Below are 21,891 nucleotides of genomic sequence, written 5' to 3'. Positions count from 1 at the left end.
TGTCAAATATATACAGACAAAAAATGATGTCATTTATATTCAATCATTCGACGACACTTACCTAACTCTTAACATATTGTTGTCTTATCTAATCCTAACCCTATGAGTTGGCTACAACCAAGGAAGGAGGGCTTGCTTTTTATATTGAGTGACATCTGCAATTACAATTTTGACATTAAGGTCGAACGTTGTATATTTGTGGGTTTTGTAAATGATGTGATTGACTGTGGTGTTTGGTACTTGTATTTTGTTTAAGAATTAAGGTGAAAGAAAAAGATACATTCTATATCATCTTTTGTTTTACTGTATTCCTCCTAAGTATTTTTTTTTTTCCTCATTACTTCAATTGAATAATTATATTAGATATGTATATAATTTATAATTGTTATTTTTTTTATAAACTCATTACTAATAAAGTTCTATAACAATTATGCTATAATACATGTATAACATTTTTCAAAACCATTTTACATAAAACATTACAACAATGCACTGGTAATTTACTAATATTCTCCAAAAGGGGGTAAAATGAACCAAAAAAAGAAAAGAAAAAGGATAACCTGCATGGACTTGAAATGTTGAAATCTTGTGCAAACTAACTGGCTTACAACCCCCAATAATGTTGTATTGAATTGGAGGCATCTAGTGGAGTGAAAAAGTCATCCCTGTTACATTCTTAACTCTAAGGTGTACTTTGGTTGAAGAAGGAATTAATTGAGAAAAGCATATCACTAGACATTCCTCATGTATGTGTTTGAAGCTTCTCAATGACACACAGTGAAACAGTAGTTCTAAATTATGAAGTCTGAAGTATACTTAGCACATGTTACACATGCTATAAACTTAAGCCTCTTGCACGTGAACCTTGTTTGTTAAAAATGAAAATTACATAATAATCGCTTGGAACACCATACTCTAATAATCTTCACCATTGAAATCAAATTCATCAGGCTTCTGTGGCAGTAGTAGCAACCTTTTTGGTGCTTTGCGATCATCATTGTATTCAACCTTTGAGGTCACTGCTCCGTCTGTCACAGCATCTTGCAATCTGTCTTCCGCTTCATGCAAAGACTTATAAAGCTTTCTCTCATAGTACCTGCGCCAAACTGCTTGGATGCGACGGGCTGCCCACATCTTCCATTGTAAGGAGTAGAACCTGAAAGTCATCAATGCACAATTACACATGGGGATCATTCTACTTGGAAAAATGAAGGTAAGCAGAGTTCTAATGTAATTTTTCTTCGAAGTCACTATGAATATTTAATTCTAACAATGAAAGCGTATCACAGACGAAGGAAAAGCTATCATATATATATATATATATTATTTTGTTTAGAAATCCAATGCGACAGGGGCATTGTAGATTTTGATGGGATAACCATGGTATTTCGATTTAAAATTAAATGAAGAATTGAGGACCTCATCTTTTTGTACAATTTCTGAACAATTTTTTTGTTTGTATAGCCTCACTTTATTTGGAGAATGCTGACAATAATCATCCAAAATGTTGATAAGCTTAGCTTAAAGACTTGCCTGAAAATATGCTGGAACTGCTTGCTATGAAGACGCCGAAACTGAGAGGCCACAAACTTCAAATCAGCAGCCCTTAGAGCAAAGGCTTCAACCTCTGTTTGAGCTATTACTGTTCTTGTTGAAATGGGGAAACTGGAAGAGGAGCGGGGATTCAAGGCCCACGCAAAAAGCTCTTCTCCACAAAAGTCACCAGCCTTCAGATCACCAGCATTACCTGTTTTTCGAGTCATAGTGGTCAGGTTTCCTCGCATGATAAAGAGCATCTCATCCACTGGGTCCCCTTCAAGGATAATGCAGCTCTTCTCTGTGTGAAGCACTTGTTTGAGACGATCACAAAGTGCATCAAACAGCTGACTATCCATTTTTTCAAACATCGGCACCTAAAAGATAAAATTTACTTGAACACAATAGCTAGAAGTTGGACAAAAAGATGTATGGGAAAAAAAGAAATCAAAGAAAAATTCTCACACTCTTGAGAAGATTTAAGCAAAGATGGCGTGTTATGTCCCTTCTAAGGTCCTTAGGAAGGCTTTGAAGTAGATTCTCTTCCTCAACACCTCTGGTTAGTTGCCATTTATATTGCTGGTATCGTCTAACTCGTGCCCTTAATTCCTCAGGGAGCATGCGGTGGGACATCCACTGTTCCGCATCATTCCTTTTCACTCTCATTTCTTCTACTCTCATTGTTGTGGATTGCAGATATCTCTTTAACATTCATAATATAGCACTTTTAGTTCATCAAATCTTAGGACTATCTGTGGAAAGGTTTCTACTCATAAGTCATAAGACTGGATAGAATGAGTGAGAACTGACCAACATCATGTTTCTATTGAAGCTAAAATAGAACAGCATATCTTTAAGAAAAATACACCACAGAGAAATTAATACAATAATTATGCATATTTATCGGATGAATAAATATGCATGTTTTCTGGATATCACTGGTGTAAGGCTTTCACTAAAAGGGAGGAGAAGGAGATAGCAATGGTAAGGATGACTTTCCCAGCTCTACAAACAAGAATTTAGAGTATTAGCAAATAATACTGACTCTGTGTGTGTTTGTGTTTTGTTTTTTTTTTTTGGGGGGGGGGGGGGGGGGGGGGGGGGGGGTGGTGTTGGTGTCAATACCAAGCAAAGGAGGGGGATTTCAAAAAGGTCCTAACCGAGACCAAGCAGGCTCACGGCATAATAACCCGAGTTGCCAAAGCCCCTTGAATTTGCTCTTTCATAATGGAAGACCTGAACTACTAGAGAATAGAAAGACTCATTTTTGAATGTCTGACAGTTGTGTGTAGGATTTTAAGTTTAGTTGTAAACTGAGTTAAACAAGCATTAAACACTCGTGAACTTTTTTTATTATTATTACTAGTTGTAGACCCAAACGATACGTGAGAATAGATAATTATTTTGTAGTTATAATATAATATACTTTTTTCACCCAAAAATTAAACAATTTCTAAGATTATTTTTCTTTTATCTATCTTAAAAAATATATCATCATCATTTTATTATTTATATTTTTTTTATTGAATATATTATTCATTTTTTTGGTGGTTCCCTTTTTTCTATGTTATGTTATGGTGCATTATATTTTCCTTTTTTATTTTTATTTATTTTTTATTTATGTACAACTAAACTATTTAAGTTTTAAATATATTATTTAAATTTCGCATTCTCTTAAAAGAGATTATCATGATAATAAAAACTTGTAAAAAAAACTTTATATTACTCAAATAATTGATAGACACATTCATATATATAGCAAAAATGTTTCTCAAAAAAAAGTATAGCAAAAATTGTATTTTGATATAAATTCAAATTCTCACTTCCAAAATAACTAAATATTATGTTAAGCAAAACTCAAACAAAAGTTATAAGAGGGAGAAAGAAGACGTGATGGAAAACTCAAAAAACACACCATCAAATCGTATTTATCCAAAATAGTGTTATATAAAAATACAATGATTAATAATCAAATATTCATCAACCTAAAGTAGATTGCAAAAAAGAATAAATAATAGAAAGCAAGAGAAAGAGAGAGAGATAATCTTCTTTTGAGAGAGAGAGAGAGAGAGAGAGAGAATAAGATGAGAAGAGATGAGTCAAAATTAAAGATATTGTCATGACTCAAACACCAAATTATTAAAGTCATGTTATATAATAGAATAACATTATATTTTTATACTCTATCTTTGTATGCAATAAGATAACATTTAACAATTAAAGAAATGAAAAAAAAAAAAAAAAAAGATAATAACTTAAAAACAAAAAATCAAATTGCACAACTCAAAATAGAGTTCTAAAGAATACATAAATTTGTCAACCTAAAATAGAGATACAAAAAATAAATATCCACAAAAAAAAGTGAGAGAGAGAGTAATAACATTTTTTTTTTTGTGGGAAAATATGAGTAAAATGGGAGAGAGAATAACAAATTTATAAAAATAGGATAGAGATAAAAAGAGCCAAAATAAAAAGATGTAGTGATAAAAGAAGAGTAACATTAAGATTGAGAGTAGTGGAGAAATGAAAAGGTAAAAGAAATGGAGAAAAATTGGAGGAAGTGTAACAACAAGGTACAAAATTAATGAGAAGATAAGAAGAGTAAAAAATAAAAGAGAAATATATGGAAATAGGTGGATAATGTGACCGTTGATGTGACTCAACAGAAGTGTAATAACAATAAATGTTATACTTTAGTTTTTAAATATATATAGATTATTATTTTATGCTAGCATGAAACTAAAATTTCTATATTGTATCAAAAAAGTAAAAACAAACAGTCAGACTTACTCAAATATCTAATTACATAATGATATCATAGTGCTAAAACATTAGGTTAGAAAGAGAACTGATAAGAATCAGAGAGTTACCTGCATATTGCCAATAAGTAACGAGAATAAAACCAACCCAAAGGTGGAAATTCCGACGGCAAATACAATCTCCCCAATAAAAGTGCTTGTTTCAAGGTTTTGACCAGCAGAGCTGAGGAAAAACAAAATGATTCAATATAAAAATGCCTTTAGCTCTTAAGCTGTAACTCGCAATGTGTTAGATCTTGTTATAAGTTGACAAGCCTTGATTATATATAGGAACTTAAGTAGGTAACCAAATTTTAATAGGAAAATATTCACTCTTGGAAATTAAAACCTACGCAGATGACATTAGAAATAATATTTGAGGCGATGCAACTGAGTTAAGGGAGCAGATACATTTTCATGAAAAAAAGGACAAAGAAACTAAATATTGCCAAAAATTTTGTAGTTCAATTGGTATTGTTGTGGTCTCTTTTATCAAAATGAACATATAGAGATAGGTTGGAAAGCTGGCTACCATTAGGGTTAGAATCTTCTTCCTCACTTATTATAACAATTAAATTGTATATATATATATATATATATATTTGGAGGATTCTATATATTTACTTACCCAAGATTACGAAAACCCCACCAAAAGCTGTAAGACAATTTCACTCTAAATTTTGTTGAATTTAGTACCAGTCCAGACTTGAGAGCATCAGTAAACATTCCAAAGTTGAAGTCCGTTAGATTTTCAATATCATCAGGTTTTTTATAACGGCAATTCTCAAATAGACTTGTAAAGTATTTAGGTTCTTCATCACAGTAAAGATATTTATCTTCACAAGCGGTAGAACTATTACAGTACTTTTGCCAGCATGTACCCGCTCGTTCAATGGCAAGCAAGTACCAAAAAGCTCCAACAACCTGCTTAATTTGTCAAATTTATTTGTGATCTTAAAATCTTGCAAGTAATTAATGTTAAGAAATTAAAATCCACCACCAAAATCAACTTACATGACTGGCTAGCATATAGAGGAAAAGATTATAAGCAGCTCCAGCCCATGCTGTCTGAGTCAGTATCCCTGAGGTTCTTTTTACTTCCATGTATAGTGGATAGAGCCGAATAATTCTAGGCACATATTGTGAGAATATTACAAACTTCAACCTTTGCTTCACTATTAATGGAGCTTGGCTTTTGATTTTGGGAAGCTAACAAGAGATACCACCTGAAAAGCAGAACACATCCATAACTGTAAAATTGACATTCCCCTGCACACCCAATTCTTTTACATATAATTTGATAGATGCATTATGTGTCCATGTGCGTCCAAAGTATCATTTTGAACTAATAAATGTCAAATATTGCTAAGAGCTCAACAAAGTGAACAAACACTTCTTGATATTTCCATTGAAGACATCCATGGTTCAAATTCCCCCTTCCTCAACTATTAAATTATCAGAAAATTAAAATAAAAAATAATGGTCAAATATATGTTGGGGCCTGTGAAATATAACCTTAAGACTTGTGGTACTCATGGTAAATTTCCCTTGAGAGACTCGTTTCCATTATTTCCTTAACTGGTTTAACAGAAGCAAAAATGGAAGCCAAACGAACTAATACACTAATTGCAAAGTAACAATTAGGGAAGCAAGTCACTTACTATAAAACCTATGACTACAGAATTGAATGTTGTTATGAACACACAAAGACGTGTCTGTTTGGTGAGCTTTCCCCCGTCGCTTTATAGTTTATTTGCAAGCCTCGCTTTTATTTATTTATTTTTTTTTTTTTTAGGTGTAACTATAACTATTTTTTAACCAATAAGCTTTCAATAAAAAGCTACATCAAAGTGCACTAAATAAGATTTTGTGATGCTTCAAATTGATTGAATGTCCTGCATACCTGTGGCAATGGAAGAATTGACAGAATGTCAATGAGGAAGTATGTGGATAAGTATCTTTTTGCTATAGCCACTGGATCAGTAATCACCTCACCCCTTCCGAAGACTTGAGAAGAAGGGGCAATAAATCCAGTACGGAACTGAAAGATTATATGAAGTACATAAAAGGCATCAAAGAGTGATCGAAGAACACAAGCAATTTTAGCTAGTCTTTTGTCTGCACCAAGGCATTTGTGTTCGTACTCGCCGTTATTGTCCTCACTGATCATTGGGATGTAAAAGAACAAAGGGTCCAAGGCCACAGATATCACACAAGAGAGCACAAATACTTTGTTCCAAGTTTGAAGAAATTGACCCTGAGGATCAAGAATTGTCTTCTTATTAGGAGGAGGACCTGCCTCTTTTTTTGGCTGATCACCTGCATAAGGGATGCTTTTCAGTTTTTTGAAGCTTTTAATCCTCTCGAAACCCCTCTCAAATCCTTCCCGAAGTCTCTCCAAACCTCTGCCAACTGCTGTTCTAAAGTTTCTTGGATATTGTCCATGTTCAGAGTCATAATTCAGCCCAGAATTCTGATCCTTAAACCTGGATCAACACAATAAATAGATTAAAGTAGCATAAAGAGAGTCTAAGTAGCATAATATCAAATAACCGATTGCAGTTTAGTCTACTAATAAGTTTCTTCCATAAACTGACACATCTGAATGGTCCCTAATTATGGAATTCTGCGCTAAAACTGAATATCAGAGAACGACTGACTTTATTCAGTAATTCAGCTTTTTGCAACACTACCAATTCACCAATTCTGCTTTTTTATTTTATTTTTTCCTAAACTTAATGTCATACAATGATGGTATAAAATTAGATTCCTCCATTAGGATATTTCATGATAATTTCACACCATCTGACTTTAAAATAAATAAATAAATAAATAATATTGCATGATAGCATTTGTGACCGTGGTTTTGCCCAGACTGTTTAATGAACCATAAAGGATGTTCAAGGTTTTTGAGACTGGACCAAGTTCGAACCAAAATCAAACCGTAAAGACGTCATAATCAATTTTATAATTATATATATATATATATATATATATTAAATTAGTAAACATTGAAAAATGACTAAGTTAGTCCAAATAAACATAGAATTCTATCTTTCAAATGTATTTTTTATATCATAACTTTTATAAGATAAATAAAAATTTGAAATGCTATGCAAACATAATAAACAAAATATATAACAATATCTTAGTTAATTTACTAATTATCAAAAAGAAAATTATTAGTTTACATTGTAATATTCATGTAAATTTTACATTATAAACTACATAAACATATATAATATTATACATTTTTATACAAATATGTAAAATATTGTACATCTTATAAAAATATGCATCACGTGACTGCTATAATTTAAACCAATGATTATTCTCTCAAAGAAACATAGTTGATTTATCAAAACTACTATTGAAGTAAACAAATAATAAATCACCAGTATCAAATTTAAATCTAACATAAAATATTACTAAAATATTAAAAAAGAAAAAGTTGATGAAGTCAAAAGCTACCGTGGTACACAAATATCAACAAAACTAAAAATTAAATATAACAAATATTAATTTTGGTTCTTTGTATCAATTAATACTTCTTTTGCCTTTTGGGGTTTTCTTAACCATGGTTTTGAAACCCAGACCGGACCGTATGGTCCGACTAGGTTAATTGTGAACCTCTCTCCATTCTGGTCTTTTAATCTTAAGAACCTCTGTATGACAAAAAAGCATGGACCCATGTGAACCACAATCGAACCGCATGGTGTTTCTAAAACCATGAACGGTTCTCACAGTCCTTTTTTTAGCTAATACCGGATAACTTTGGACTTTTTAAGATCTACAACCAAAGGATTGTTAAGAAAAAAAAAATAAGCAAGGAAGAAGAAGACGACTAAGCAGGGGCTGCACCAAGTACTTAAAGCAGCAGGTTGCCTACACAAGTCGCCGGTCACGCTTCATCCTCTGCTACTATTTCTTCTTCGTCTTCTTATTCTTTCTTCTTTTTCTCCTTCTCTTTCTTTTGTCCATCTCCACTTTCTCTCTTTTATTTTTTGTATTCTTTTTTTTATTTGTGTTTTTCCAAAGCCCCTCCATGTGATTACATTGGAAAGGCAAAAGAGTTTCAACCATTCGTTTTTTTCACCTTTCCAACGTGATGTGACAACTATCTTAATTCTTAAGTACTTTTAATTGATATTTACAATTTTTTTTAAAGAAAAAATCTAATACCGAAATTTGTCTTATAGCTTTTTTTGTTGTAATTCTGATGGAAGAGAAAGTAGGTAGTAGAGAAAAAATAATGGGTCTATATATAATTAATAGGTATTCAAATTTACAATTGTGCCATAAAAAATATAAAATTGTGTGATTCTAAAATTACTTTAATTGAGTATATAATTATTTTAATTTAAAACTATTAAATAATTTAAATTTTTTATTTTATTTAATATAATATAAGTGTCCTTCTAATTAGTATATTATTATTATTGCTATCACAAGTTTAACTAATCAACATATAAATAAATAAAGAATACTATATCTACCTTTACTTAGTATTTGATATTTCTTATTTTTCTTGGGAAAGTTATGATATAAAAAAATATATTTGAAAGATAGATTTCTATATTTAATTTAATTATTTTAGTTAATTTTTATATTTATATTAATTTAATATAATTATTTATATTAAATTAATTATGACGTCATTATGGTTAGACCCCGGTTTGACCTCAAAAACCTTGAACCTCTTCCTTTTACGGTTCATTGAATCGTCCAGGTTTCAAAACCATGTTCTTAACAATGGTGATTGATAAGGGTAATTTTGTAATATTGATAAACTCAGCCATGTTAGGCAAAGCCGACGGTCCTAATGAACTCGTCGGCCTCATTTGTGCTTCCATAAATAAACAACAAGTATAAAGTTGACGGTTCCATCTCAAAGTTGACGACTGCACCTTAAGGTCAACAAACATCTGGATGAGACGACTAGAGTATGTAGACAGGATAAGAAGTTGACGGAACGAAGCTGAAGGGAATAAGCAATTTGACGAGTCTGACATGGCCTTACTTGGCCTCCACGCATGAGTATGTAAGAAAATATCTTGTGCTCAACGATTAACCCTAAACAAGGGGAGTCCTACAAGGAAATGATTTTGCAAAATACGCAAATTATAGAGGATCTTTCCCACAAGGAAACATCTTCTTAGCCAAAGAACGGATGTCAACCCTATGCTACTATAAAAACCCCAAAACTCTCACAAACCAAGGTACATATAATCGACCCCAGTTCTGGCACCCTAAAGTTGTGAGAAATTCTCTAACTTAACATTCGAAGGGTCTTTGGCCGGTACCACACTAGTACTTTCCTAAGGTCTTCTTTGTTTTTTGTTTCGTAGGTGTTGTCTCGGGCACGTAAGAACTATGTGACTTATTGATGATTTTCGGTATCATCAGTGATAAAAAGGTGCTACTGTAATTAATTACCAAAGTTCTTTTTTGCTTTTTAAAGCTTTGATTTGAACCGTGAGAATTGTCTATGGTTTTTAAAACTAGGCGGTTCGACCTCGGTTCACACGATTCATTGACTTATTTACATATACTTGCTTTGGAAGTTAAAAAAACTGTGTGGTAAACGATTCACGGTTAACCGGATCAGACCATACAATCCGGTCTGAATTTCAAAACCATGTTTGTGACATGCGCTTATACTCAAAGAGAAAACAAAGACATGCTGACAAAATTGTGTGCAAGAAATAAAAGCAACAGAAGGAGGGACTGCTAAAATTCAGGCTTAAGCAAACTAACCTGAAAAATTTAAGTCGCTTGGAATCCATTTCCTTCACCCAATTAGATGTCCAACATGAGGAGACGGACCTTTGATTTGGACGCACTCTATTTACCGTTAAGAAGTACGAGTTCAAATCTGGAATTCTTTTCAATGAAATTGAAATCCCAGAATGTAAAACCCGAGAGGTAAGTAAAGACAGCAAGATTAACAGCTAATAAGTATGATATTAACTAACTATTATTATGAGACTGCCATGTATAAATCATTGAGCATCATCTAGTCAATCCATTGAGTCAGTCAACGAGTAAAAGCTTTAAACGCGTAACATGTCTTAAACCACTTTCCACGTGCTACAACCAACCCCATTTTTCCAGTCAGTAGAGGACTATAAATTGAGTCAATTGATTATGATGCGTCGTTGTTTATAATTTCTTGTGTTCCCACATTACTGTAGCAGTCTCACTTGAAAATGCTTAAATATTAAGAAAAAGTAACGCTAATTAAACGGAAAATTATATGGTACTTTTTGTCATTGATAATTCGATTGTTGGGACATGAGATTTAAACATTGCTAATACCAATAGATATCAACTAGATGAATTATGAATTATTCTTGACAAAAATTTACCATATTGACGAGCAGGGACAGATCCCGTAGGGGGCCCGGGCCCCCTACCCAATGAAATTGGACCGTCATGTTCATGTTGTTTGGGGCTGTCAATCTATCAAAGGAGACTAGGAAAAACTGAAATCAGTTCAAATATAAAGTAATCGCAGCCTTGCAGGTTCTCCAATACTCTGTTAAGCAATATGGAATATAAGCTTTATGTGGTTCTAGTTTTTTAGCTATTTGGCACTATAAAAAGTTACTTTTATATATTTTACCTACTTACTTTATAAAACATCAGCAGTGAATCTATTTTAGCTTTCAACATAATAAAATAATATAAATATCACAATAAAATAATATATCCACTATAATAAACAACAATTATAACCACCACAACCGCTACTGCTGCCACTACCGTTGCTACCATCGCCAACTCTTCCACCGCCGTCGCCACCACCACCCCCATAGCCACCGCCGCCGCCCCATGATAGCAAATAATTGGCTAGTGTTAACAAGTGATTTTTTTAACCCCAAATTATACTTATACTTTTTCTTTTCCTTTACTAGAACAATTTCTCAACCATCATGATTAGCAAATAATCATCTAATCTAACAATAATATTTTGTTTTAACCCCAAATTATATATATACAAATTTATCTTTTGACTAAAAAAAATTTATTAATTGTCATGAAAACATATTATCGTCTAGTATAACAACATTTTTTTTTTAAACCAAATTATTGTGAAAATAATTTGTTATGAAAATATTGTGGTAGCATTTCTCAATTACGATTTTTTATTCTTTATATTATTTTTCCTTTCTTTCATTTCATTTTCATCCATACGTTTCATTTCTTTTTTTCTTGTTTTTCTCCTCCACACGTGTCCAGTGTCCTATCTTTATCCACCCCCCCCCTCTTCTTTTATTTTCTTTTTCTCCCTCATTCAAGAACATTCCCACAAATCCAGCTCTCATTCTCTCTTTCTTTCTTCAGCTCTCTCTTTTTCTTTTTCTTGTTTACTTGATTCCAAAACATTCACTAGGGGTCAATTTAGATATCGCTTATTTTGCTGAAACTAAAAACTTATTACTAAAAGTACTGTAAATAAAGGTAAAAGTTAACTAAAATAATATAGTGGGACCCATGAATAGTACCAAAAGTGCAATAGGCCCATGAATAGAAGAAAAAACAAATTGAATAATAAAATATTTTTCATTTTTCATTGGTATCCAAACAAAAGCTAGCTCTCTCTGCGACAAGAAAAGAAAGAAAAGAGGTATAGAGAGAAAGAACAAGAGAGAGGGGTCACTATGCCATCGCTCATTTTGTCCCCAATGCAATCTAAATGGGTCAAATGACTTCTGTCTTCTGTTTTCTTCTTCTTTTTCTTTTTTTCTTTTTCTTGCTTTTATTGTTATGATTTAATTAAGTTTAAAATTGTGTTTTTGAGTTTGTATTTTGATAATCTAATTATGCTATGAGAGCTTGAGAAGAAAGAAAAGAAATAGAAAAGAGCTGAGAGCTTTGTCTTTGTGTGATAAATGGAAGAAAGAAAAGAAATAGAAAAAGAATTAAATAAAGAAAGAGAAGAAATATTATTTTAATACTTGTGGGAATATTTTATTATTATTATTATTATTATTATCTTCAGGCTTCAGTACACAGCCAAAAGTAGCTGTGTATTTAGCTATACCTTTACTATTGTAGAGCACTTTTTGTATTTTGGTGAAACTAAAATAATAATATAATTATTTTGCTTCACTATTGCTAGTGCTCCTACAAAGTTTAAAGACAAAAAACAAATATTTGAAAGTTTAGAGACGAAAAACGAACTTTTGTAAAACTTTAGAGATGAAAATGATATTTTACCCTAATAAAAATGAGCTAAATAATAAAAAGCTGACTTTTTAAGCCAATATCAAATGCAATCTAAGAACGTGAGCAAGAAACCTTTGGTCTGTACATGGATGTGTTCCTGATTTTCTACGATTACAAACAGTGGAAAAAATATATAAATTTATTTTATCAGCATTTATTAACCGTGGATAAAACGTTTCTCAATTAAAATTTTTTCTACCCTCTTTTACGGTGAGGAATAAGAAGAAATTGAAATTTACGTGGGAGAGTCATCCAAGGTTGAGAGTCATTATCCATACAGTCAGTCAACGAGAGTAAAAGCTTTAAACGTGAAAAATTTAAGTCGCTTGGAATCCATTTCCTTCAACCAATTAGATGTCCAACATGAAGAGACAGACCTGTGATTTGGACGCACTCTATTTACCGTTAAGAAGTTCGAGTTCAAATCTGGAATTCTTTTCAGTGAAATTGAAATCCCAGAATGTAAAACCCGAGAGGTAAGTAAAGACAGTAAGAGTAACAGCTAACAAGTATGATATTAACTAACTATTATTATGAGACTGCCATGTATAAATCATTGAGCATCATCTAGTCAATCCATTGAGTCAGTCAACGAGTAAAAGCTTTAAACGCGTAACATGCCTTAAACCACTTTCCACTTACTACAACCAACCCCATTCTTCCAGTCAGTAGAGGACTATAAATTGAGTCAATTGATTATGATGCGTCATTGTTTATAATTTCTTGTGTTCCCACATTACCGGAGCAGTCTCACTTGAAAATGCTTAAATTTTAAGAAAAAGTAACGCCAATTAAACGGAAAATTATACAGCACTTTTTATCATTGATAATTCGATTGTTGGGACACGAGATTTAAACATTGCAAACACCAATAGATATCAACTTGATGAATTATGAATTATAAGATTTTTGACAAAAATTTACCATATTGACGAGAAGGGACAGATCCAGTAGGGGCCCAAGGGGGCCCGGGCCCCCTACCCAATGGAATCGGACCATCATATTCATGTTGTTTGGGGCTGTCAATCTATCAAAGAAGACTAGGAAAAATTGAAGTCAGTTCAAATCTAAGTAATCGCAGCCTTGAAGTGTACAAATACGACAAAGAAGACCTTATGATGCTTTGATGGCATCTCAGAGATTCAAGATTCAACAAAACAACCCCATAACAACCTACAAAGATGGCAACTCAGTTACTGAGCAACAAAGTTTTCAAAAAAAACTCACGCCGAGTCCAAATACAAATTTCCTAAAGCTTCACACAGACCTTTCACAATGACATAAAGATTCAAACCAGCCACCCAAAATTAGTGTTGCAAGTCGGGGTCGACGCCTTGGAATAGCCGACTATGGTCGCCGCCTTAGAGTTTCCGATTGGGGTCACCAGTTTTTTTTTTTGGTCAGTAAGGAAATAGCATTAAACTAGGAATTAACAAGTCTGTTACAACACAATCTAGCTTTATCATTAGCTAGAATTCTTTCCACCACAGGCGGTGGATGCAAAAATACAACAAAAGAAGTTACACTACTTGCACCTAGTTTGGCCATTGCATCAGCACATTGGTTGGCCTCCCTAAAGATGTGCTTTATCTGCATGTTGGGTATCTCCCTCACCAGGTTCCTGCAATCATTTAGCAATGGTTCCAAAGTCAAGTTGGTGATATTATTGTTCAAGAGTAAAACAACACTTAATGCATCCAACTCAATAATGAGGTTATACAGCGCCATTTCCTTAGCTAATAAAAGACCATCCCTAAGAGCCCATAGTTCAGCCATACAACTGTTGGTGCTACCAAGTGGCCGAGCATAGCCTTTCAACCATTTCCCATCATGGTCCCTGATCACACCGCCTCCATCTACACGTCCAAGGCTGCCTATAGCAGAACCATCTGAGTTAAGCTTCACCCAACCCAATGGAGGTTTCTCCCAACCCACGGCAACAACAGTTTTGGCTTTAGGCAGTTTAGCATTCAACCCAACAGAGAAGAACTTAGCACCATCCTTAATACTCCTCCTGAAACATGACCGGTTCACCTTGCCAGTTTTGAAAATAAAGTTGTTTCTATGCAACCATAACTACCACACTCCCATGGGAAACAAAATCTTCCAAGGTATACCCATTCTATAGTATTTGATATCTGCCTTACAGTTGACTTCAAGCCATTTACCAACTGGTAAATTGAAATTTTCCCTCATACAAATCGGGAACTGAATTTGCTACCAAAAATCTCGAGCAAACCAACAGCCACTTAAAAGATGATCAATTGTTTCCATGCTTTGATGACATAAGTTACATATGGGATCAAGACTTAAACCCCTTGAGCCCAAAACTTCCCCCGTGGGCACACTATTGTGAAGACAAAGCCATAGACAAAATTGAATCTTAGGATAAGTTTCAGCTTTCCACACCCAATCCATCGTAATAGTATCAAGGTTCAAAGGGTTTAAACCCCTTGCCAATAAGTAAGCAGATTTCAAAGAGAAAAAATCATTTTTGGAAAAGACCCATTGAAGTGAATCCTCTGCTTCCGAACTACATGACAGCGGAGTAGCTTTGATGACACTGAGAATATGTTCAGGCAGATCAAAGGAAAGGCATTGAGCTTGCCATTCATGATTTTGATCAAAACATTGCTTCACAGTAATGAGATTTTCATCCCGGTTTAAAGGCCCTTCAATTAGAGTTTTCAAATGACCTAAAGGAAGCCAAAAATCATTCCAAACCTTAACTTTCTCCCCATTTCTCACTGACCATTTTAGCCCCTTGACATAGACTGGGCCACCCTTCTTGCAAGCTGCCCAAATAGAAGAGCATGGTTGTTTATTACCTTCCTCAGACAATCTACTGGGTGAGAGATATTTAGCCACAAGCATCTTTGCCCAAGGAGCTTCCTGTTCACAAGCTAATCTCCAGCAAAGCTTAGCTAATAATGCATTATTTCTATCCCTCATATTATGCAGCCCCAAGCCCCCAAGCTCTTTGGGAAATGTCATAGTCTCCCACCTAACCAGATGCAACCTCTTTTTTTCTTCAGTTGAACCCCATAGAAAGTCTCTTATTAGTTTGTCAATTTGATCGCAAACTTTAACAGGCAGCGATTGGCATTGCATAAAATATTCTGCCACAGGAGCCGCGGATGATTTAACAAGAACCAATTTACCAGCCTTTGATAACAATTTTGATCTCCAACCAGCCAGTTTACTTTGCATTTTATTAACCACAAAATCAAAGGCATTCCCCACTTTTCCTTGGTGAATGATGGGAAAACCAAGGTATTTTCCTAAGTTGGTGGTTGCAGCAATGCCCAATCTCCTACAAATGCCTCTCGCCCTTCTTCTAGTTACGTTAGGAGAAAAAAGGATCTTTGATTTGGTAGTATTAACTTTCTGCCCAGCAAGGTTGTAGAAATTGTCAAGAACTTCAATGATAGCTTCGCAGTTTTTGTAGTCTGCCTTAGCAAACAGCATCAAGTCATCAACGAAAAATACATGAGAAAAGCTCAGACCACTTCTAGAAGCCCTCACTTTATCCCACCTTCTATCCTCACACATACCAGTGATTTGGGCTCCAAGAAATTCCATACACAACAGAAATAGGTAGGGAGAGGTAGGGTCTCCCTGCCTTATTCCTCTTAATGGTTGAAAAGATTCTAGCTTGCTTCCATTGAACAATAGAGCTGTGGTAGTGGAAGACACACAGCTCATTATCAACCTTATCATATTCTCCGAAAACCCAAAATGCTCAATCACCATTTTGATAAACGACCACTCTAGGCAGTCATAGGCCTTTCCAAGATCAATTTTCACAACCATGAACCCTATCCTCCCCTTCCTTTCCTAAGAGAGTAAATTAATTCTTGGGCAATTATGACATTATCTGTACCCCTTCTTCCTTCAATAAATGTTGTCTGCATTGGGGAGATCAAAGAAGGTAGCAGATGACGAGTCCTCAAAACAATAATCTTCGAAATAACCTTGTAAATCGTGTTGCAAAGGCTTATGAGTCTATATTGGCTGACAATCTCAGGACCAGGTTGTTTAGGGATCAGAGCAATTAGGGTCTGATTAAGGTACTCAGGTACTTTATGCTTCATAAACACCTCTTGGATTTCCCTTTTGACCGAAGCCCCCACCACTAACCAAAACCTCTGGAAAAAACAAACATGAAGCCCGTCAACACCTGGAGCTTTTTAGGGCTTCATTGATTTGAGAGCATTCCAAATTTCCCCATCCGAAGGTATATTTTCCATGCTAACAACATCCTCATGACTGAGCTTGGCACACCAATCCGATCTCCATTGAGGGGCAATAGGACAAAACACTTGTTTGGATTTATACAGCTTCTTAAAACTTGTACTGAAAATTTCCTTAACTTCCTCAAGATTATGGCACCATTCACCCTCATTATTTTGAACATTGGTAATTTTATTCTTACTTCTTCTGTGGAGCGTGGCTATGTAAAAATAAGAAGTATTCCTCTCCGATTGGGGTCACCAGTTAAGGCTACCGCTATGGGGGTTTGGGTGTTGGGTTGCGTGGTTCTAGAATAAGATTAGGTTCTACTTTAAATGGAGATAATTTCCCTAGATTTCTTTTCCCATGTGTGCCAATAACTTTGTGCCATATGTCCAAAACTTTTTAAATAAAATAGTTTGCCCAAGTCAAATGCCATGTCGATAACCTGTGAGGCATATAAGATATAAACTAACGATTCTCAAAAAAAATAAATAAATAAATAACAGATATAACCGAAAAGATGTAAAGTAGAATGATTTAGAGAATCCACAACTATTTTTTTAACTATTTGGCACTATAAAAAGTTATTTTATCTATTATACCTATTCACTTTACAAAACATCCAGCAGTAGTAGTAGATCTATTTTAGTTTTCAATACAATAAAATAATATAAACATTACAATAAAATAATATAAACATTACAATAAAATAATATATCCACTATAATAAAATAATATATCCACTACAATAAACAATAATCACAATCACCGCAACCGCTACCGCTACCGCCACCACCAACTCTTCCACCGCCGCTGCCACCACCACCCCCACCGCTGCCACCACATGATAGCAAATAATTGTCTAGTGTTAACAAGTGATTTTTTTTAACTCCAAATTATACTTATACATTTTTTTTTTTTTTGCTAAAACAATTTCTCTATCATCATGATAGCAAATAATCATCTACTGTAACAATAATATTTTGTTTTAAACTTGTTGGGGGCTTTTTTTGTGTGCGTAGCCACGTGCCTTTGGAGGTGTGACTTTCCTAGGCCCGGATTTGTTTTGGAGAGGTCAACCTGGAACTCAACATTGGGCTACCAATGGTTACCGGTGTATTTTTAAGCCTACAAAATAGATAAAACCCAAAGTCTTAGAATCATGATAATGGTTGAAATAAATAAATAATATGCTTAGCATGATAGCTTTGATTAAATGGTGAGTTGATACGTTATTATTATGTATATTGAGTGATGTCCAATATTAGAAAATAATTAATTAGGTGTCAAATGTCCAACAATGAGATGAGTCCAATAGTCCATGTCTAGTTGCGGTTCATGGTTTATATTCATCATAATAAGGTATGTTTAGCAATGGTTTATGTCCAAGTAATATATGTCCATTGGTGGTATATGTCCAAATGATACAAATCCAACAATGATTTATATCTAAGTAATATATGTCCATTGGTGGTATATCAATTTATTAATATGTATGTTTATTATTAGTGAGACCATGTTTATTAAATGGTGAGATAATAGTAAAATGATAATGAGTTAACATATACTCAATAATGTAATTTCAAAGATGGAGAAAACATTGATTTATCTTTTATGTTTCTGACTCCTGCCATGTAGCATCACTTTGTTCATCATGTGATTTGTGGCTCTAGCTGTATAATGTTGGTGAGATTCATAGTTCGTGGCTCTAGCCTTATAGTGTTAATGAGCTAATAAAATTCCAGCAGTATAATGACGTTAGTTGAGTGGTACAATAATAATGAACAAAATATACTTGATAATATAAGTTTGAAGATAAAATATAATGACTTATCTTCATAGTTTAGGGCTCCAGCCGTAGGACAGCAGTGGACTTAGACATTTCAGCAACGTGATTGAATGATTCCAGCGGTACAATATGATATTATGAGTCCTTCCATGGCGACTTCATGATTGAAGGGGAAAAATGGGTGCAACTGGAGGGAGAGCGAGTATGTCCAGTCGTGTGCATAGGTTGGTTAAGTTTATCCCCTTTCATCATGTACTTAAATGACTTTCCCCATATAATACTCTTTTAGTTTTTAGTCAAATATGAGTGATATTGCCTTCCATAAAAGGGGCTTTTGATTTTATAAGTTTTTGTATTTCATAAGAAAGGGCTTTTAGTAATAAGTTCTTGGAAAAGTGTTTGATATATATATATATATGTGTGTGTGTGTGTGTGTGTGTGTGTGTGTGTGTGTGTGTGTGTGTGTGGAGATGGTAAGGAATATGTATATATTGTAAGATACGGTGTTTGTAATATGTATGAGAATTATTTATAGATACTTTGTTGGACATGGATCTTGTATATGTATACTATGTGAGACATGGAGCTTAGAGATATATGAGAAGTATGTATGGGTATTTTGTGAGGAATGTGTTTTGTAAAAGAAATGGAAGTATGAGATAAATAAATAAATAAAGGTTAAATGTAGTAAAGGCTGCTGTTGGGATTTTTGTATTATGACATTGGTTATGTTAATTTCTAAGAAGGAAGATTTTGTATGAGAAATAAAGAATGAGATGGAGATGTGTTTTGGACAGCAAAAATAATGAAGTTTCAGAATAATGAAGTGTGGGAAAGATGGGTAATGGATAATGGTATGTTGTAACATGTGTGTTGTGTTGTTATCTATGAAGAGGAATTTTGTAAGAGAGATGGGGAATGGTGAAAATGTGTATTTTGCAGCAAAATGAGTGAAGTTTCTGCATAAGAGGTTGAGAAAGGGATGAATCTAAGAGAGAGGATCAGAGAGAGGGATCAGAGAAAGAGAGCAGAGAGAGAGAGATTAAAGAGGGGCCCCTTTAGTGTGTAGCTTGGTCCTCTTTTTATAGAGCCAAGTTGTGTAACTAGATCAGAACTAGTTTAAGGGAAACTTAGCAAATCAGGAAAAAATCTTTGACAAAGTAAGTGGTCTTTTGTTTTTTGGCCAAAAGGAGAAAGTTTGAGACTTAATGGTTGAAGTTATAGCTATAACAACTGTCAATCACAACTGTTATAGTTGGATGATGTTATCCGAATGGCATCATTTGCTTGGAGAAAAGTATATGGCATTAAATTCATGATTTGATTAAAGATAGTGAAATAAGCTTTATGAGATTTTTCTAATACCACAACTGGAGCTATTGCAGAATGCGCTGGAACTGTTTTAACTTCTGTAAAAGGTGTTTCTGCTTCTGCTGGAGTTGTCTGTAACTTAGCTGGGGCTGTTACAGCTTCTGCAGAAGCTGTTTGCAGCTTCCGCTAGAGCTGTTTCAGCTTCTGCAGAAGCTGTTGCAGCTTCCGCTAGAGCCGTTTTTGGTGTTTTTGGCTAAGTTTTCTCTTTTGGAAAATATATTTAATGAAGTTTTAGAGATGTAATCATGGTCTTTTTGTATCTTAACCAAATCTTGGAGAGCAAGGAGAGCATTTTAATGCTAGATATGAGATATTAATATATATTTAGCCATGTGCTTGGAATTGATTTAGATGATAATAATATAATTGATATGAAATACTATAATTACATCTTTAAACTTATATTATATGATGAACATTAATTTTTATATAAAGAGCATGGGGAGTTTTATCATTTTAAGTGTTATATGATATGAGAGGCTTACCCAAATGTCACCTATTGCACACTGACCCGTCAGAGTTCAGGGAATTGGGGAAGACACGCCAAGTATCATGTTTTTCTTTATCAACTTTGAACCACTGGATCTTTACTAAATATACTTCTTAGCCCTCCAAACCACGACTCCCAAAATTCCCCCAATGAGACTCATGAGCTTGGATCATGAGCCAAAAATGAGATGATGTGCTATGAGCTTAGACCATGGGCTTTGACGCCTTTTGTGTAAATATGGGCTCTTTTGGGCTTTAGAAGAGATTTTCCCAAAATCCATGATAGTGTTGACATGGCGCGAGTTACCAATGAAATAAAGCCATGTGGTATGAAAAATTTGTCCTTAACAAACCCCAAATTATATATATACAAATTTATCTTTTGACTAAAAAAATTTCTCAATCGTCATTATAACCCATTATTGTCTAGTATAACAACATTATTATTTTTTTAAAACCAAATTATTGTGAAAATATTATGATAGCATTTCTCAATTAGGATTTTTTATTCTTTATATTATTTTTCTTTCTTTCATTTCATTTTCATCCATAGGTTTCATTTCTTTTGTTCTTATTTTTCTCCTCCACACACGTGTCTAGTGTCCTATCTCTATCCCCCCCCCCCCTCTTTCTATTTTCTTTTTCTCCCTCATTCATGAACATTCTAGCAAACCTAGCTCTCATTCTCTCTTTCTTTCTCTAGCTCTCTCTTTTTCTTTTTCTTTTTTACTTGATTCCAAAACATTCACTAGCTCCCTTTGCGATAAGAAAAGAAAGAAAAGAGGTATAGAGAGAAAGAACAAGAGAGATGGGTCATTGTGCCGTCACTCATCTTTGCATCTTTGTCCCCAACGCAGTCCAGATGGGTCAAATGACTTCTATCTTCTGTCTTTTGTCTTCTTCTTTTTTCTTTTTCTTTTTTCTTTCTTTTTTCTTGCTTTTATTGTTATGATTTGATTAATTTTAAAATTGTATTTTTGAGTTTGTATTTTGATAATCTGATTATGCTCTAAGATTGTGTTTTTGAGTTTGTGTTTTGATAATCTTCAGCTCATGCTTATAAGGCAGAGGGAGGAGGGAGTTTGCTTTGATGTGGGATAGCAAAAAATGCCAGGGAGTACATGAGTTTCCCTGAAGCAAAAAATGCACCCACAGTGTTTTTTTAGTTCAAATTTCGTATTAGAATTGTTATATTGTTAATTCACAATTTCATTGTTCATCTATTAATCATGAATAATAATATTGCTATTTGCAACCATCATGATATGGTATCAATGATGTGATCATTCCAATTGCTTTCCTTTAGAGATTAAATAGACTCTATTTTATGATTAAAAAAATTTACAATTAAAATACTTTTAAAATTACACTTTAAAAAAAAAAATTTATTGAATACATTGGATCTTAAATGACTTCTATTAAACTCCATCATTTATGGCA

At 33.8% G+C, this 21,891-nt stretch overlaps 1 pseudogene; it reads right to left on the bottom strand.

Annotated features, from left to right (window-relative positions):
- Positions 1-710: 710 nt before the first annotated feature.
- On the bottom strand, positions 711-10,268 carry LOC115986311 (annotated as a pseudogene).
- Between the last annotated feature and the right edge of the window lie 11,623 nt (positions 10,269-21,891).

Source organism: Quercus lobata, chromosome 4, assembly GCF_001633185.2.
Source record: "Quercus lobata isolate SW786 chromosome 4, ValleyOak3.0 Primary Assembly, whole genome shotgun sequence".
NCBI classification, from domain to species: domain Eukaryota; kingdom Viridiplantae; phylum Streptophyta; class Magnoliopsida; order Fagales; family Fagaceae; genus Quercus; species Quercus lobata.
The sequence above is the reverse complement of the archived record's forward strand: the minus strand, read 5'-3'. Positions and strand labels throughout refer to the sequence as shown.